This window comes from Taudactylus pleione, unplaced genomic scaffold (assembly GCF_031769625.1).
Source record: "Taudactylus pleione unplaced genomic scaffold, aTauple2 ptg000061l, whole genome shotgun sequence".
Taxonomy (NCBI): Eukaryota; Metazoa; Chordata; class Amphibia; order Anura; family Myobatrachidae; genus Taudactylus; species Taudactylus pleione.
This window is the reverse complement of record NW_028284463.1, coordinates 16,892,337-16,910,751: the sequence shown is the minus strand read 5'-3', so window position 1 is coordinate 16,910,751 and position 18,415 is coordinate 16,892,337.

Sequence of the window (18,415 nt, the reverse complement as noted above, 5' to 3'; positions counted from 1 at the left end):
ACACCATCAGCCCTCCTCACTGTGCTCATGGCTGCCTCCTGGGCGCTCTACACCAGCAGCCCTCCTCACTGTGCTCATGGCTGCCTCCCATTGGCCCTACACCAGCAGCCCTCCTCACTGTGCTCATGGCTGCCTCCTATGGGCACTGTACACCAGCAGCCCTCCTCACTGTGCTCATGGCTGCCTCCTATGCGCTCTATTCCATCAGCCCTTCTCACTGTGCTCATGGCTGCCTCCTATGGACCTTACACCTGCAGCCCTCCTCACTGTGCTCATGGCTGCCTCCTATGGGCCCTACACCAGCAGCCATCCTCACTGTGCTCATGGCTGCCTCCTATGGGCCCTACACCAGCAGTTTTCCTCACTGTGCTCATGGCTGCCTCCTATGGGCTATATTCCATCAGCCCTTCTCACTGTGCACATGGCTGCCTCCTGTGGGCCCTACACCAGCAGCCCCCCTCACTGTGCTCACGGCTGCCTCCTATGGGCCCTACACCATCAGCCCTCCTCACTGTTCTCATGGCTGCCTTCTGTGCACTCAACACCAGCAGCCCTTCTCACTGTGCTCATGGCTGCCTCCTATGGACCTTACACCAGCAGCCCTCCTCACTGTGCTCATGGCTGCCTACTATGGGCCCTACACCATCAGCCCTCCTCACTGTGCTCATGGCTGCCTCCTGGGCGCTCTACACCAGCAGCCCTCCTCACTGTGCTCATGGCTGCCTCCCATTGGCCCTACACCAGCAGCCCTCCTCCCTGTGCTCATGGCTGCCTCCTATGGGCACTGTACACAAGCAGTCCTCCTCACTGTGCTCATGGCTGCCTCCTATGGGCCCTACACCAGCAGTTTTCCTCACTGTGCTCATGGCTGCCTCCTGGATGCTCTACACCATCAGCCTCCTCACTGTGTTCATAACTGCCTCCTATGGTCCCTACACCAGCAGCCCCCCTCACTGTGCTCATGGCTGCCTCCTATGGGCCCTACACCATCAGCCCTCCTCACTGTGCTCATGGCTGCCTCCTGGGCGCTCTACACCAGCAGCCCTCCTCACTGTGCTCATGGCTGCCTCCCATTCTCCCTACACCAGCAGCCCTCCTCCCTGTGCTCATGGCTGCCTCCTATGGGCACTGTACACAAGCAGTCCTCCTCACTGTGCTCATGGCTGCCTCCTATGGGCTCTATTCCATCAGCCCTTCTCACTGTGCTCATGGCTGCCTCCTATGGACCTTACACCAGCAGCCCTCCTCACTGTAATCATGGCTGCCTCCTATGGGCCCTACACAAGCAGCCCTCCTCACTGTGCTCATGGCTGCCTCCTATGGGCCCTACACCAGCAGTTTTCCTCACTGTGCTCATGGCTGCCTCCTATGGGCCCTACACCAGCAGCCCCCATCACTGTGCTCATGGCTGCCTCCTATGGGCCCTACACCAGCAGCCCTCCTCACTGTGCTCATGGCTGCCTCCTTTGAGCCCTACACCAGCAGCCCCCCTCACTGTGCTCATAGCTGCCTACTATGGGCCCTAAACCAGCAGCCCTCCTCACTGTGCTCATGGCTGCCTCCTATGGGCCTTACACTTGCAGTTTTCCTCACTGTGCTCATGGCTGCCTCCTATGGGCCCTACACCAGCAGCCCCCCTCACTGTGTCATGGCTGCCTCCTTTGAGCCCTACACCAGAAGCCTCCCTCACTGTGCTCATGGCTGCCTCCTATGGGCCCTACACCATCAGCCCTCCTCACTGTGCTCATTGCTGCCTCCTGGGCGCTCTACACCAGCAGCCCTCCTCACTGTGCTCACGGCTGCCTCCTATGGGCACTGTACACCAGCAGCCCTCCTCACTGTGCTTATGGCTGCCTCCTATGGGCTATATTCCATCAGCCCTTCTCACTGTGCACATGGCTGCCTCCTATGGGCTCTATTCCTTCAGCACTCCTCACTGTGCTCCTGTCTGCCTCCTATGGGCTCTATTCCATCAGCCTTTCTCACTGTGCTCATGGCTGCCTCCTATGGACCATACACCAGCAGCCCTCCTCACTGTGCTCATGGCTGCCTACTATGGGCCCTACACCAGCAGCCCTCCTCACTGTGCTCATGGCTGCCTTCTATGGGCCCTACACCAGCAGCCCCCCTCACTGTGCTCATGGCTGCCTCCTATGGGCCCTACACTGTCAGCCCTCCTCACTGTGCTCATGACTGCCTCCTTGGCGCTCTACACCTGCAGCCCTCCTCACTGTGCTCATGGCTGCCTCCCATTGGCCCTACACCAGCAGCCCTCCTCACTGTGCTCATGGCTGCCTCCCATTGGCCCTACACCAGCAGCCCTCCTCACTGTGCTCATGGCTTCCTCCTATGGGCTCTATTCCATCAGCCCTTCTCACTGTGCTTATGGTTGCCTCCTATGGACCTTACACCAGCAGCCCTCCTCACTGTGCTCATGGCTGCCTCCTATGGGCCCTACACCAGCAGCCCTCCTCACTGTGCTCATGGCTGCCTCTTATGGGCCCTACACCAGCAGCCATCCTCACTGTGCTCATGGCTGCCTCCTCTGGGCTATATTCCATCAGCCCTTTTCACTGTGCACATGGCTGCCGCCTATGGGCTCTGTTCCATCAGCCCTCCTCACTGTGCTCACGGCTGCCTCCTATGGGCTTTATTCCATCAGCCCTTCTCAGTGTGCTCATGGCTGCCTCCGATGGACCTTACACAAGCAGCTCTCCTCAATGTGCTCATGGCTGCCTCCTATGGGCTCTATTCCATCAGCCCTCCTCACTGTGCTCATGGCTGCCTCCTATGGTCCCTACACCAGCAGTTTTCCTCTCTGTGCTCTTGGCTGCCTCCTATGGGCCCTACACCAGCAGCCCCCGTCACTGTGCTCATGGCTGCCTCCTATGGGCCCTACACCAGCAGCCCTCCTCACTGTGCTCATGGCTGCCTCCTATGGGCCCTACACCAACAGCCCCCCTCACTGTGCTCATGGCTGCCTCCTATGTGCCCTACACCAGCAGCCCTCCTCACTGTGCTCATGGCTGCCTCCTATGGGCTCTACACTAGCAGCCCTCCTCACTGTGCTCATGGCTGCCTCCTATGGGCCCTACTCCATCAGCTCTCCTCACTGAGCTCATGGCTGCCTCCTTTGGGCCCTACACCATCATCCCTCCTCACTGTGCTCATGGCTGCCTCCCATGGGCCCTACACCAGCAGCCCTCCTCACTGTGCTCATGGCTGCCTCCTTTGGGCCCTACACCAGCAGCCCTCCTCACTGTGCTCATGGCTGCCTCCTATGGGCTCTACACCATCAGCCCCCATCACTGTGCTCATGGCTGCCTCCTATGGGCTCTACACCAGCAGTTTTCCTCACTGTGCTCATGGCTGCCTCCTGGATGCTCTAGACCATCAGCCTCCCTCACTGTACTCACGGCTGCCTCCTATGGGCCCTACACCATCAGCCCTCCTCACTGTGCTCATGGCTGCCTCCTGGGCGCTCTACACCAGCAGCCCTCCTCACTGTGCTCATGGTTGCCTTCCATTGGACCTACACCAGCAGCCCTCTTCACTGTGCTCATGGCTGCCTCCTATGGGACTGTACACCTGCAGTCCTCCTCACTGTGCTCATGGCTGCCTCCTATGGGCTATATTCCATCAGCCCTTCTCACTGTGCACATGGCTGCCTCCTATGGGCTCTATTCCATCAGCCCTCCTCACTTTGCTTGTGGCTGCCTCCTATGGGCTCTATTCCATCAGCCCTCCTCACTGTGCTCATGGCTGCCTCCTATGGGCCCTACACCATCAGCCCTCCTCACTGTGCTCATGGCTGCCTCCCATTAGACCTACACCAGCAGCCCTCCTCACTGTGTTCATGGCTGCCTCCTATGGGCACTGTACCCTTGCAACCCTCCTCTCTGTGCTCATGGCTGCCTCCTATGGGCTATATTCCATCAGCCCTTCTTACTGTGCACATGGCTGCCTCCTATGGGCTCTATTCCATCAGCACTCCTCACTGTGCTCATGGCTGCCTCCTATGGGCTCTATTCCATCACCCCTCCTTACTGTGCTCATGGCTGCCTCCTATGGGCTATATTCCATCAGCCCTCCTCACTGTGCTCATGGCTGCCTTCTATGGACCTTACACCAGCAGCCCTCCTCACTGTGCTCATGGCTGCCTCTTATGAACCTTACACCAGCAGCCCTCCTCACTGTGCTCATGGCTGCCTCCTATGGGCTCTATTTCATCAGCCCTCCTCACTGTGCTCATAGCTGCCTCCTATGGGCCCTACACCAGCAGTTTTCTTCACTGTCCTCATTGCTTCCTCCTATGGGCCCTACACCATCAGCCCTCCTCACTGTGTTCATGGCTGCCTCCTATGGGCCCTACATGATTAGCCCTCCTCACTGTGCTCATAGCTGCCTCCTATTGGCCCTACACCATCATCCCTCCTCACTGTGCTCATGGCTGCCTCCTATGGGCCCTACACCAGCAGCCCTCCTCACTGTGCTCTTGGCTGTCTCCTATGGGCGCTACACCAGCAGCCCTCCTCACTGTGCTCATGGCTGCCTCCTATGGGCTCTACACCATCAGCCCTCCTCACTGTGCTCATGGCTGCCTCCTATGGGCCCTACACCTTCAGTCAGCCCTCCTCACTGTGCTCATGGCTGCCTCCTATGGGTCTACACCAGCAGCCCTCACTGTGCTCATGGCTGCCTCCTATGGGCTCTACACTAGCAGCCCTCCTCACTGTGCTCATGGCTGCCTCCTATGGGCTGTACACTAGCAGCTCCCCTCACTCTGCTTATGGCTGTCTCCTATGGGCCCTACACCATCAGCCCTCCTCACTGTGCTCATGGCTGCCTCCTATGGGCTCTACACTAGCAGCCCTCCTCACTATGCTCATGGCTGCCTCCTATGGGCCCTACTCCATCAGGTCTCCTCACTGAGCTCATGGCTGCCTCCTATGGGCCCTACACCAGCAGTTTTCCTCACTGTGCTCATGGCTGCCTCCTGGATGCTCTACACCATCAGCCTCCTCACTGTGTTCATAACTGCCTCCTATGGTCCCTACACCAGCAGCTCTCCTCACTGTGCTCATGGCTGCCTCCTATGGGCCCTACACCATCATCCCTCCTCACTGTGCTCATGGCTGCCTCCTATGGGCTCTATTCCATCAGCCCTCCTCACTGTGCTCATGGCTGCCTCCTATGGGCCCTACATGATCAGCCCTCCTCACTGTGCTCATATCTGCCTCCTATTGGCCCTACACCATCATCCCTCCTCACTGTGCTCATGGCTGCCTCCTATGGGCCCTACACCAGCAGCCCTCCTCACTGTGCTCGTGGCTGCCTCCTATGGGCGCTACACCAGCAGCCCTCCTCACTGTGCTCATGGCTGCCTCCTATGGGCTCTACACCATCAGCCCTCCTCACTGTGCTCATGGCTGCCTCCTATGGGCCCCACACCTTCAGTCAGCCCTCCTCACTGTGCTCATGGCTGCCTCCTATGGGCTCTACACCAGCAGCCCTCACTGTGCTCATGGCTGCCTCCTATGGGCTCTACACTAGCAGCCCTCCTCACTGTGCTCATGGCTGCCTCCTATGGGCTATACACTAGCAGCTCTCCTCACTGTGCTCATGGCTGCCTCCTATGGTCTCTACACTAGCAGCCCTCCTCACTGTGCTCATGGCTGCCTCCTATGGGCCCTACACCAGCAGTTTTCCTCACTGTGCTCATGGCTGCCTCCTGGATGCTCTACACCATCAGCCTCCTCACTGTGTTCATAACTGCCTTCTTTGGTCCCTACACCAGCAGCTCTCCTCACTGTGCTCATGGCTGCCTCCTATGGGCCCTACACCATCATCCCTCCTCACTGTGCTCATGGCTGCCTCCTATGGGCTCTATTCCCACAGCCCTCCTCACTCTGCTCATGGCTGCCTCCTATGGGCCCTACACCATCAGCCCTCCTCACTGTGCTCATGGCTGCCTCCTATGGGCTCTACACTAGCAGCCCTCCTCACTATGCTCATGGCTGCCTCCTATGGGCCCTACTCCATCAGGTCTCCTCACTGAGCTCATGGCTGCCTCCTATGGGCCCTACACCAGCAGTTTTCCTCTCTGTGCTCATGGCTGCCTCCTATGGGCCCTACACCAGCAGTTTTCCTCACTGTGCTCATGGCTGCCTCCTGGATGCTATACACCATCAACCTCCTCACTGTGTTCATAACTGCCTCCTATGGTCCCTACACCAGCAGCCCCCCTCACTGTGTCATGGCTGCCTCCTATGGGCCCTACACCAGCAGCCCTCCTCACTGTGCTCATGGCTGCCTCCTATGGGCCCTACACCAGCAGCCCTCCTCACTGTGCTTATGACTGCCTCCTGGGCGCTCTACACCTGCAGCCCTCCTCACTGTGCTCATGGCTGCCTCCCATTGGCCCTACACCAGCAGCCCTCCTCACTGTGCTCATGGCTGCCTCCTATGGGCACTGTAGCCCAGCAGCCCTCCTCACTGTGCTCATGGCTTCCTCCTATGGGCTCTATTCCATAAGCCCTTCTCACTGTTCTCATGGCTGCCTCCTATGGACCTTACACCAGCAGCCCTCCTCACTGTGCTCATGGCTGCCTCCTATGGGCCCTACACCAGCAGCCCTCCTCACTGTGCTCATGGCTGCCTCTTATAGGCCCTACACCAGCAGTTTTCCTCACTGTGCTCATGGCTGCCTCCTATGGGCCCTACACCAGCACCCCCCTCACTGTGCTCATGGCTGCCTCCTGTTGGCCCTACACCAGCAGCCCGCCTCACTGTGCTCATGGCTGCCTCCTATGGGCCCTACACCAGCAGCCCCCCCTCAATGTGCTCATGGCTGCCTCCTATGGGCTATACACCATCAGCCGTCCTCACTGTGCTCATGGCTGCCTCCTGTGGGCCCTACACCATCAGTGAGCCCTCCTCACTGTGCTCATGGCTGCCTCCTATGGGCCCTACACCAGCAGCCCTCACTGTGTTCATAGCTGCCTCCTATGGGCTCTACACTAGGAGCCCTCCTCTCTGTGCTCATGGCTGCCTCCTATGGGCTATACACTAGCAGCTCTCCTCACTGTGCTCATTGCTGCCTCCTATGGTCTCTACACTAGCAGCCCTCCTCACTGTGCTCATGGCTGCCTCCTATGGTCTCTACACTAGCAGCCCTCCTCACTGTGCTCATGGCTGCCTCCTATGGGCCCTACACCAGCAGTTTTCCTCACTGTGCTCATGGCTGCCTCCTGGATGCTCTACACCATCAGCCTCCTCACTGTGTTCATAACTGCCTCCTATGGTCCCTACACCAGCAGCTCTCCTCACTGTGCTCATGGCTGCCTCCTATGGGCCCTACACCATCATCCCTTCTCTGTGCTCATGGCTGCCTCCTATGGGCTCTATTCCATCAGCCCTCCTCACTGTGCTCATGGCTGCCTCCTATGGGCCCTACACCATCAGCTCTCCTCACTGTGCTCATGGCTGCCTCCTATGTGCTCTACACTAGCAGCCCTCCTCACTGTGCTCATGGCTGCCTCCTATGGACCCTACTCCATCAGGTCTCCTCACTGAGCTCATGGCTGCCTCCTATGGGCCCTACACCAGCAGTTTTCCTCACTGTGCTCATGGCTGCCTCCTGGATGCTCTACACCATCAGCCTCCTCACTGTGTTCATAACTGCCTCCTATGGTCCCTACACCAGCAGCCCCCCTCACTGTGCTCATGGCTGCCTCCTATGGGCCCTACACCATCAGCCCTCCTCACTGTGCTCATGGCTGCCTCCTGGGCGCTCTACACCAGCAGCCCTCCTCACTGTGCTCATGGCTGCCTCCCATTGGCCCTACACCAGCAGCCCTCCTCCCTGTGCTCATGGCTGCCTCCTATGGGCACTGTACACAAGCAGTCCTCCTCACTGTGCTCATGGCTGCCTCCTATGGGCTCTATTCCATCAGCCCTTCTCACTGTGCTCATGGCTGCCTCCTATGGACCTTACACCAGCAGCCCTCCTCACTGTAATCATGGCTGCCTCCTATGGGCCCTACACAAGCAGCCCTCCTCACTGTGCTCATGGCTGCCTCCTATGGGCCCTACACCAGCAGTTTTCCTCACTGTGCTCATGGCTGCCTCCTATGGGCCCTACACCAGCAGCCCCCCTCACTGTGCTCATGGCTGCCTCCTATGGGCCCTACACCAGCAGCCCTCCTCACTGTGCTCATGGCTGCCTCCTTTGAGCCCTACACCAGCAGCCCCCCTCACTGTGCTCATAGCTGCCTACTATGGGCCCTAAACCAGCAGCCCTCCTCACTGTGCTCATGGCTGCCTCCTATGGGCCTTACACTAGCAGTTTTCCTCACTGTGCTCATGGCTGCCTCCTATGGGCCCTACACCAGCAGCCCCCCTCACTGTGTCATGGCTGCCTCCTTTGAGCCCTACACCAGAAGCCCCCCTCACTGTGCTCATGGCTGCCTCCTATGGGCCCTACACCATCAGCCCTCCTCACTGTGCTCATTGCTGCCTCCTGGGCGCTCTACACCAGCAGCCCTCCTCACTGTGCTCACGGCTGCCTCCTATGGGCACTGTACACCAGCAGCCCTCCTCACTGTGCTTATGGCTGCCTCCTATGGGCTATATTCCATCAGCCCTTCTCACTGTGCACATGGCTGCCTCCTATGGGCTCTATTCCTTCAGCACTCCTCACTGTGCTCCTGTCTGCCTCCTATGGGCTCTATTCCATCAGCCTTTCTCACTGTGCTCATGGCTGCCTCCTATGGACCATACACCAGCAGCCCTCCTCACTGTGCTCATGGCTGCCTACTATGGGCCCTACACCAGCAGCCCTCCTCACTGTGCTCATGGCTGCCTTCTATGGGCCCTACACCAGCAGCCCCCCTCACTGTGCTCATGGCTGCCTCCTATGGGCCCTACACTGTCAGCCCTCCTCACTGTGCTCATGACTGCCTCCTGGGCGCTCTACACCTGCAGCCCTCCTCACTGTGCTCATGGCTGCCTCCCATTGGCCCTACACCAGCAGCCCTCCTCACTGTGCTCATGGCTGCCTCCCATTGGCCCTACACCAGCAGCCCTCCTCACTGTGCTCATGGCTTCCTCCTATGGGCTCTATTCCATCAGCCCTTCTCACTGTGCTCATGGTTGCCTCCTATGGACCTTACACCAGCAGCCCTCCTCACTGTGCTCATGGCTGCCTCCTATGGGCCCTACACCAGCAGCCCTCCTCACTGTGCTCATGGCTGCCTCTTATGGGCCCTACACCAGCAGTTTTCCTCACTGTGCTCATGGCTGCCTCCTATGGGCCCTACACCAGCAGCCCCCCTCACTGTGCTCATGGCTGCCTCCTTTGGGCCCTACACCAGCAGCCTGCCTCACTGTGCTCATGGCTGCCTCCTATGGGCCCTACACCAGCAGCCCTCCTCACTGTAATCATGGCTGCCTCCTATGGGCCCTACACAAGCAGCCCTCCTCACTGTGCTCATGGCTGCCTCCTATGGGCCCTACACCAGCAGTTTTCCTCACTGTGCTCATCGCTGCCTCCTATGGGCCCTACACCAGCAGCCCCCCTCACTGTGCTCATGGCTGCCTCCTATGGGCCCTACACCAGCAGCCCTCCTCACTGTGCTCATGGCTGCCTCCTTTGAGCCCTACACCAGCAGCCCCCCTCACTGTGCTCATAGCTGCCTACTATGGGCCCTAAACCAGCAGCCCTCCTCACTGTGCTCATGGCTGCCTCCTATTGGCCTTACACTAGCAGTTTTCCTCACTGTGCTCATGGCTGCCTCCTATGGGCCCTACACCAGCAGCCCCCCTCACTGTGTCATGGCTGCCTCCTTTGAGCCCTACACCAGAAGCCCCCCTCACTGTGCTCATGGCTGCCTCCTATGGGCCCTACACCATCAGCCCTCCTCACTGTGCTCATTGCTGCCTCCTGGGCGCTCTACACCAGCAGCCCTCCTCACTGTGCTCACGGCTGCCTCCTATGGGCACTGTACACCAGCAGCCCTCCTCACTGTGCACATGGCTGCCTCCTATGGGCTCTATTCCTTCAGCACTCCTCACTGTGCTCCTGTCTGCCTCCTATGGGCTCTATTCCATCAGCCTTTCTCACTGTGCTCATGGCTGCCTCCTATGGACCATAGACCAGCAGCCCTCCTCACTGTGCTCATGGCTGCCTACTATGGGCCCTACACCAGCAGCCCTCCTCACTGTGCTCATGGCTGCCTTCTATGGGCCCTACACCAGCAGCCCCCCTCACTGTGCTCATGGCTGCCTCCTATGGGCCCTACACTGTCAGCCCTCCTCACTGTGCTCATGACTGCCTCCTGGGCGCTCTACACCTGCAGCCCTCCTCACTGTGCTCATGGCTGCCTCCCATTGGCCCTACACCAGCAGCCCTCCTCACTGTGCTCATGGCTGCCTCCCATTGGCCCTACACCAGCAGCCCTCCTCACTGTGCTCATGGCTTCCTCCTATGGGCTCTATTCCATCAGCCCTTCTCACTGTGCTTATGGTTGCCTCCTATGGACCTTACACCAGCAGCCCTCCTCACTGTGCTCATGGCTGCCTCCTATGGGCCCTACACCAGCAGCCCTCCTCACTGTGCTCATGGCTGCCTCTTATGGGCCCTACACCAGCAGTTTTCCTCACTGTGCTCATGGCTGCCTCCTATGGGCCCTACACCAGCAGCCCCCCTCACTGTGCTCATGGCTGCCTCCTTTGGGCCCTACACCAGCAGCCTGCCTCACTGTGCTCATGGCTGCCTCCTATGGGCCCTACACCAGCAGCCCCCCTCACTGTGCTCATGGCTGCCTCCTATGGGCCTTACACTAGCAGTTTTCCTCACTGTGCTCATGGCTGCCTCCTATGGGCTCTACACTAGCAGCCCTCCTCACTGTGCTCATGGCTGCCTCCTATGGGCTGTACACTAGCAGCTCCCCTCACTCTGCTTATGGCTGTCTCCTATGGGCCCTACACCATCAGCCCTCCTCACTGTGCTCATGGCTGCCTCCTATGGGCTCTACACTAGCAGCCCTCCTCACTATGCTCATGGCTGCCTCCTATGGGCCCTACTCCATCAGGTCTCCTCACTGAGCTCATGGCTGCCTCCTATGGGCCCTACACCAGCAGTTTTCCTCACTGTGCTCATGGCTGCCTCCTGGATGCTCTACACCATCAGCCTCCTCACTGTGTTCATAACTGCCTCCTATGGTCCCTACACCAGCAGCTCTCCTCACTGTGCTCATGGCTGCCTCCTATGGGCCCTACACCATCATCCCTCCTCACTGTGCTCATGGCTGCCTCCTATGGGCTCTATTCCATCAGCCCTCCTCACTGTGCTCATGGCTGCCTCCTATGGGCCCTACATGATCAGCCCTCCTCACTGTGCTCATATCTGCCTCCTATTGGCCCTACACCATCATCCCTCCTCACTGTGCTCATGGCTGCCTCCTATGGGCCCTACACCAGCAGCCCTCCTCACTGTGCTCGTGGCTGCCTCCTATGGGCGCTACACCAGCAGCCCTCCTCACTGTGCTCATGGCTGCCTCCTATGGGCTCTACACCATCAGCCCTCCTCACTGTGCTCATGGCTGCCTCCTATGGGCCCCACACCTTCAGTCAGCCCTCCTCACTGTGCTCATGGCTGCCTCCTATGGGCTCTACACCAGCAGCCCTCACTGTGCTCATGGCTGCCTCCTATGGGCTCTACACTAGCAGCCCTCCTCACTGTGCTCATGGCTGCCTCCTATGGGCTATACACTAGCAGCTCTCCTCACTGTGCTCATGGCTGCCTCCTATGGTCTCTACACTAGCAGCCCTCCTCACTGTGCTCATGGCTGCCTCCTATGGGCCCTACACCAGCAGTTTTCCTCACTGTGCTCATGGCTGCCTCCTGGATGCTCTACACCATCAGCCTCCTCACTGTGTTCATAACTGCCTTCTTTGGTCCCTACACCAGCAGCTCTCCTCACTGTGCTCATGGCTGCCTCCTATGGGCTCTACACAATCAGCCCTCCTCACTGTGCTCATGGCTGCCTCCTATGGGCCCTACACCATCAGTCAGCCCTCCTCACTGTGCTCATGGCTGCCTCCTATGGGCTCTACACCAGCAGCCCTCACTGTGTTCATGGCTGCCTCCTATGGGCTCTACACTAGCAGCCCTCCTCACTGTGCTCATGGCTGCTTCCTATGGGCTATACACTAGCGGCTCTCCTCACTGTGCTCATTGCTGCCTCCTATGGTCTCTACACTAGCAGCCCTCCTCACTGTGCTCATGGCTGCCTCCTATGGTCTCTACACTAGCAGCCCTCCTCACTGTGCTCATGGCTGCCTCCTATGGGCCCTACACCAGCAGTTTTCCTCACTGTGCTCATGGCTGCCTCCTGGATGCTCTACACCATCAGCCTCCTCACTGTGTTCATAACTGCCTCCTATGGTCCCTACACCAGCAGCTCTCCTCACTGTGCTCATGGCTGCCTCCTATGGGCCCTACACCATCATCCCTCCTCACTGTGCTCATGGCTGCCTCCTATGGGCTCTATTCCATCAGCCCTCCTCACTGTGCTCATGGCTGCCTCCTATGGGCCCTACACCATCAGCTCTCCTCACTGTGCTCATGGCTGCCTCCTATGGGCTCTACACTAGCAGCCCTCCTCACTGTGCTCATGGCTGCCTCCTATGGACCCTACTCCATCAGGTCTCCTCATTGAGCTCATGGCTGCCTCCTATGGGCCCTACACCAGCAGTTTTCCTCACTGTGCTCATGGCTGCCTCCTGGATGCTCTACACCATCAGCCTCCTCACTGTGTTCAAAACTGCCTCCTATGGTCCCTACACCAGCAGCCCCCCTCACTGCTCATGGCTGCCTCCTATGGGCCCTACACCATCAGCCCTCCTCACTGTGCTCATGGCTGCCTCCTGGGCGCTCTACACCAGCAGCCCTCCTCACTGTGCTCATGGCTGCCTCCATTGGCCCTACACCAGCAGCCCTCCTCACTGTGCTCATGGCTGCCTCCTATGGGCACTGTACACAAGCAGTCCTCCTCACTGTGCTCATGGCTGCCTCCTATGGGCTCTATTCCATCAGCCCTTCTCACTGTGCAAATGGCTGCCTCCTATGGACCTTACACCAGCAGCCCTCCTCACTGTGCTCATGGCTGCCTCCTATGGGCCCTACACCAGCAGCCCTCCTCACTGTGCTCATGGCTGCCTCCTATGGGCCCTACACCAACAGTTTTCCTCACTGTGCTCATGGCTGAATCCTATGGGCCCTACACCAGCAGCCCCCCTCACTGTGCTCATGGCTGCCTCCTATGGGTCCTACACCAGCAGCCCTCCTCACTGTGCTCATGGCTGCCTCCTATGGGCCCTACACCAGCAGCCCCCCTCACTGTGCTCATGGCTGCCTCCTATGGGCCCTACACCATCAGCCCTCCTCACTGTGCTCATTGCTGCCTCCTGGGTGCTCTACACCAGCAGCCCTCCTCACTGTGCTCATGGCTGCCTCCCATTGGCCCTACACCAGCAGCCCTCCTCACTGTGCTCATGGCTGCCTCCTATGGGCTATATTCCATCAGCCCTTCTCACTGTGCACATGTCTGCCTCCTATGGGCTCTATTCCTTCAGCCCTTCTCACTGTGCTCCTGGCTGCCTCCTATGGACCTTACACCAGCAGGCCCCCTCACTGTGCTCATGGCTGCCTCCTATGGGCCCTACACCAGCAGCCCCCCTCACTGTGTCATGGCTGCCTCCTATGAGCCCTACACCTGCAGCCCTCCTCACTGTGCTCATGGCTGCCTCCTATGGGCCCTACACCAGCAGCCCCCCTCACTGTGCTCATGGCTGCCTCCTATGGGTCCTACACCAGCAGTTTTCCTCACTGTGCTCATGGCTGCCTCCTATGGGCCCTACACCAGCAGCCCCCCTCACTGTGTCATGGCTGCCTCCTATGGGCCCTACACCAGCAGCCTTCCTCACTGTGCTCATGGCTGCCTCCTATGGGCCCTACACCAGCAGCCCCCCTCACTGTGCTCATGGCTGCCTCCTATGGGCCCTACACCAGCAGCCCCCCTCACTGTGCTCTTGGCTGCCTCCTATGGGCCCTACACCAGCAGCCCCCCTCACTGTGCTCATGGCTGCCTCCTATGGGCCCTACACCAGCAGCCCCCCTCACTGTGTCATGGCTGCCTCCTATGGGCCCTACACCAGCAGCCCTCCTCACTGTGCTCATGGCTGCCTCCTATGGGCCCTACACCAGCAGCCCCCCTCACTGTGCTCATGGCTGCCTCCTATGGGCCCTACACCATCAGCCCTCCTCACTGTGCTCATGACTGCCTCCTGGGCGCTCTACACCAGCAGCCCTCCTCACTGTGCTCATGGCTGCCTCCCATTGGCCCTACACCAGCAGCCCTCCTCACTGTGCTCATGGCTGCCTCCTATGGGCACTGTACACCAGCAGCCCTCCTCACTGTGCTCATGGCTGCCTCCTATGCGCTCTATTCCATCAGCCCTTCTCACTGTGCTCATGGCTGCCTCCTATGGACCTTACACCTGCAGCCCTCCTCACTGTGCTCATGGCTGCCTCCTATGGGCCCTACACCAGCAGCCATCCTCACTGTGCTCATGGCTGCCTCCTATGGGCCCTACACCAGCAGTTTTCCTCACTGTGCTCATGGCTGCCTCCTATGGGCTATATTCCATCAGCCCTTCTCACTGTGCACATGGCTGCCTCCTGTGGGCCCTACACCAGCAGCCCCCCTCACTGTGCTCACGGCTGCCTCCTATGGGCCCTACACCATCAGCCCTCCTCACTGTTCTCATGGCTGCCTTCTGTGCACTCAACACCAGCAGCCCTTCTCACTGTGCTCATGGCTGCCTCCTATGGACCTTACACCAGCAGCCCTCCTCACTGTGCTCATGGCTGCCTACTATGGGCCCTACACCAGCAGCCCCCCTCACTGTGTTCCTGGCTGCCTCCTATGGGCCCTACACCAGCAGCCCTCCTCACTGTGCTCATGGCTGCCTCCTATGGGCCCTACACCAACAGTTTTCCTCACTTTTCTCATGGCTGAATCCTATGGGCCCTACACCAGCAGCCCGCCTCACTGTGCTCATGACTGCCTCCTATGGGCCCTACACCAGCAGCCCCCCCTCAATGTGCTCATGGCTGCCTCCTATGGGCTCTACACCATCAGCCCTCCTCACTGTGCTCATGGCTGCCTCCTGTGGGCCCTACACCATCAGTCAGCCCTCCTCACTGTGCTCATGGCTGCCTCCTATGGGCCCTACACCAGCAGCCCTCACTGTGTTCATAGCTGCCTCCTATGGGCTCTACACTAGAAGCCCTCCTCTCTGTGCTCATGGCTGCCTCCTATGGGCTATACACTAGCAGCTCTCCTCACTGTGCTCATTGCTGCCTCCTATGGTCTCTACACTAGCAGCCCTCCTCACTGTGCTCATTGCTGCCTCCTATGGTCTCTACACTAGCAGCCCTCCTCACTGTGCTCATGGCTGCCTCCTATGGGCCCTACACCAGCAGTTTTCCTCACTGTGCTCATGGCTGCCTCCTGGATGCTCTACACCATCAGCCTCCTCACTGTGTTCATAACTGCCTCCTATGGTCCCTACACCAGCAGCTCTCCTCACTGTGCTCATGGCTGCCTCCTATGGGCCCTACACCATCATCCCTTCTCTGTGCTCATGGCTGCCTCCTATGGGCTCTATTCCATCAGCCCTCCTCACTGTGCTCATGGCTGCCTCCTATGGGCCCTACACCATCAGCTCTCCTCACTGTGCTCATGGCTGCCTCCTATGTGCTCTACACTAGCAGCCCTCCTCACTGTGCTCATGGCTGCCTCCTATGGACCCTACTCCATCAGGTCTCCTCACTGAGCTCATGGCTGCCTCCTATGGGCCCTACACCAGCAGTTTTCCTCACTGTGCTCATGGCTGCCTCCTGGATGCTCTACACCATCAGCCTCCTCACTGTGTTCATAACTGCCTCCTATGGTCCCTACACCAGCAGCCCCCCTCACTGTGCTCATGGCTGCCTCCTATGGGCCCTACACCATCAGCCCTCCTCACTGTGCTCATGGCTGCCTCCTGGGCGCTCTACACCAGCAGCCCTCCTCACTGTGCTCACGGCTGCCTCCCATTGGCCCTACACCAGCAGCCCTCCTCCCTGTGCTCATGGCTGCCTCCTATGGGCACTGTACACAAGCAGTCCTCCTCACTGTGCTCATGGCTGCCTCCTATGGGCTCTATTCCATCAGCCCTTCTCACTGTGCTCATGGCTGCCTCCTATGGACCTTACACCAGCAGCCCTCCTCACTGTAATCATGGCTGCCTCCTATGGGCCCTACACAAGCAGCCCTCCTCACTGTGCTCATGGCTGCCTCCTATGGGCCCTACACCAGCAGTTTTCCTCACTGTGCTCATGGCTGCCTCCTATGGGCCCTACACCAGCAGCCCCCCTCACTGTGCTCATGGCTGCCTCCTATGGGCCCTACACCAGCAGCCCTCCTCACTGTGCTCATGGCTGCCTCCTTTGAGCCCTACACCAGCAGCCCCCCTCACTGTGCTCATAGCTGCCTACTATGGGCCCTAAACCAGCAGCCCTCCTCACTGTGCTCATGGCTGCCTCCTATGGGCCTTACACTAGCAGTTTTCCTCACTGTGCTCATGGCTGCCTCCTATGGGCCCTACACCAGCAGCCCCCCTCACTGTGTCATGGCTGCCTCCTTTGAGCCCTACACCAGAAGTCCCTCTCACTGTGCTCATGGCTGCCTCCTATGGGCCCTACACCATCAGCCCTCCTCACTGTGCTCATTGCTGCCTCCTGGGCGCTCTACACCAGCAGCCCTCCTCACTGTGCTCACGGCTGCCTCCTATGGGCACTGTACACCAGCAGCCCTCCTCACTGTGCTTATGGCTGCCTCCTATGGGCTATATTACATCAGCCCTTCTCACTGTGCACATGGCTGCCTCCTATGGGCTCTATTCCTTCAGCACTCCTCACTGTGCTCCTGTCTGCCTCCTATGGGCTCTATTCCATCAGCCTTTCTCACTGTGCTCATGGCTGCCTCCTATGGACCATACACCAGCAGCCCTCCTCACTGTGCTCATGGCTGCCTACTATGGGCCCTACACCAGCAGCCCTCCTCACTGTGCTCATGGCTGCCTTCTATGGGCCCTACACCAGCAGCCCCCCTCACTGTGCTCATGGCTGCCTCCTATGGGCCCTACACTGTCAGCCCTCCTCACTGTGCTCATGACTGCCTCCTTGGCGCTCTACACCTGCAGCCCTCCTCACTGTGCTCATGGCTGCCTCCCATTGGCCCTACACCAGCAGCCCTCCTCACTGTGCTCATGGCTGCCTCCCATTGGCCCTACACCAGCAGCCCTCCTCACTGTGCTCATGGCTTCCTCCTATGGGCTCTATTCCATCAGCCCTTCTCACTGTGCTTATGGTTGCCTCCTATGGACCTTACACCAGCAGCCCTCCTCACTGTGCTCATGGCTGCCTCCTATGGGCCCTACACCAGCAGCCCTCCTCACTGTGCTCATGGCTGCCTCTTATGGGCCCTACACCAGCAGTTTTCCTCACTGTGCTCATGGCTGCCTCCTATGGGCCCTACACCAGCAGCCCCCCTCACTGTGCTCATGGCTGCCTCCTTTGGGCCCTACACCAGCAGCCCGCCTCACTGTGCTCATGGCTGCCTCCTATGGGCCCTACACCAGCAGCCCCCCTCACTGTGCTCATGGCTGCCTCCTATGGGCCTTACACTAGCAGTTTTCCTCACTGTGCTCATGGCTGCCTCCTATGGGCCCTACACCAGCAGCCCCCCTCACTGTGTCATGGCTGCCTCCTTTGAGCTCTACACCAGAAGCCCCCCTCACTGTGCTCATGGCTGCCTCCTATGGGCCCTACACCATCAGCCCTCCTCACTGTGCTCATTGCTGCCTCCTGGGCGCTCTACACCAGCAGCCCTCCTCACTGTGCTCACGGCTGCCTCCTATGGGCACTGTACACCAGCAGCCCTCCTCACTGTGCTTATGGCTGCTCCTATGGGCTATATTCCATCAGCCCTTCTCACTGTGCACATGGCTGCCTCCTATGGGCTCTATTCCTTCAGCCCTCCTCACTGTGCTCCTGTCTGCCTCCTATGGGCTCTATTCCATCAGCCTTTCTCACTGTGCTCATGGCTGCCTCCTATGGACCATACACCAGCAGCCCTCCTCACTGTGCTCATGGCTGCCTACTATGGGCCCTACACCAGCAGCCCTCCTCACTGTGCTCATGGCTGCCTTCTATGGGCCCTACACCAGCAGCCCCCCTCACTGTGCTCATGGCTGCCTCCTATGGGCCCTACACTGTCAGCCCTCCTCACTGTGCTCATGACTG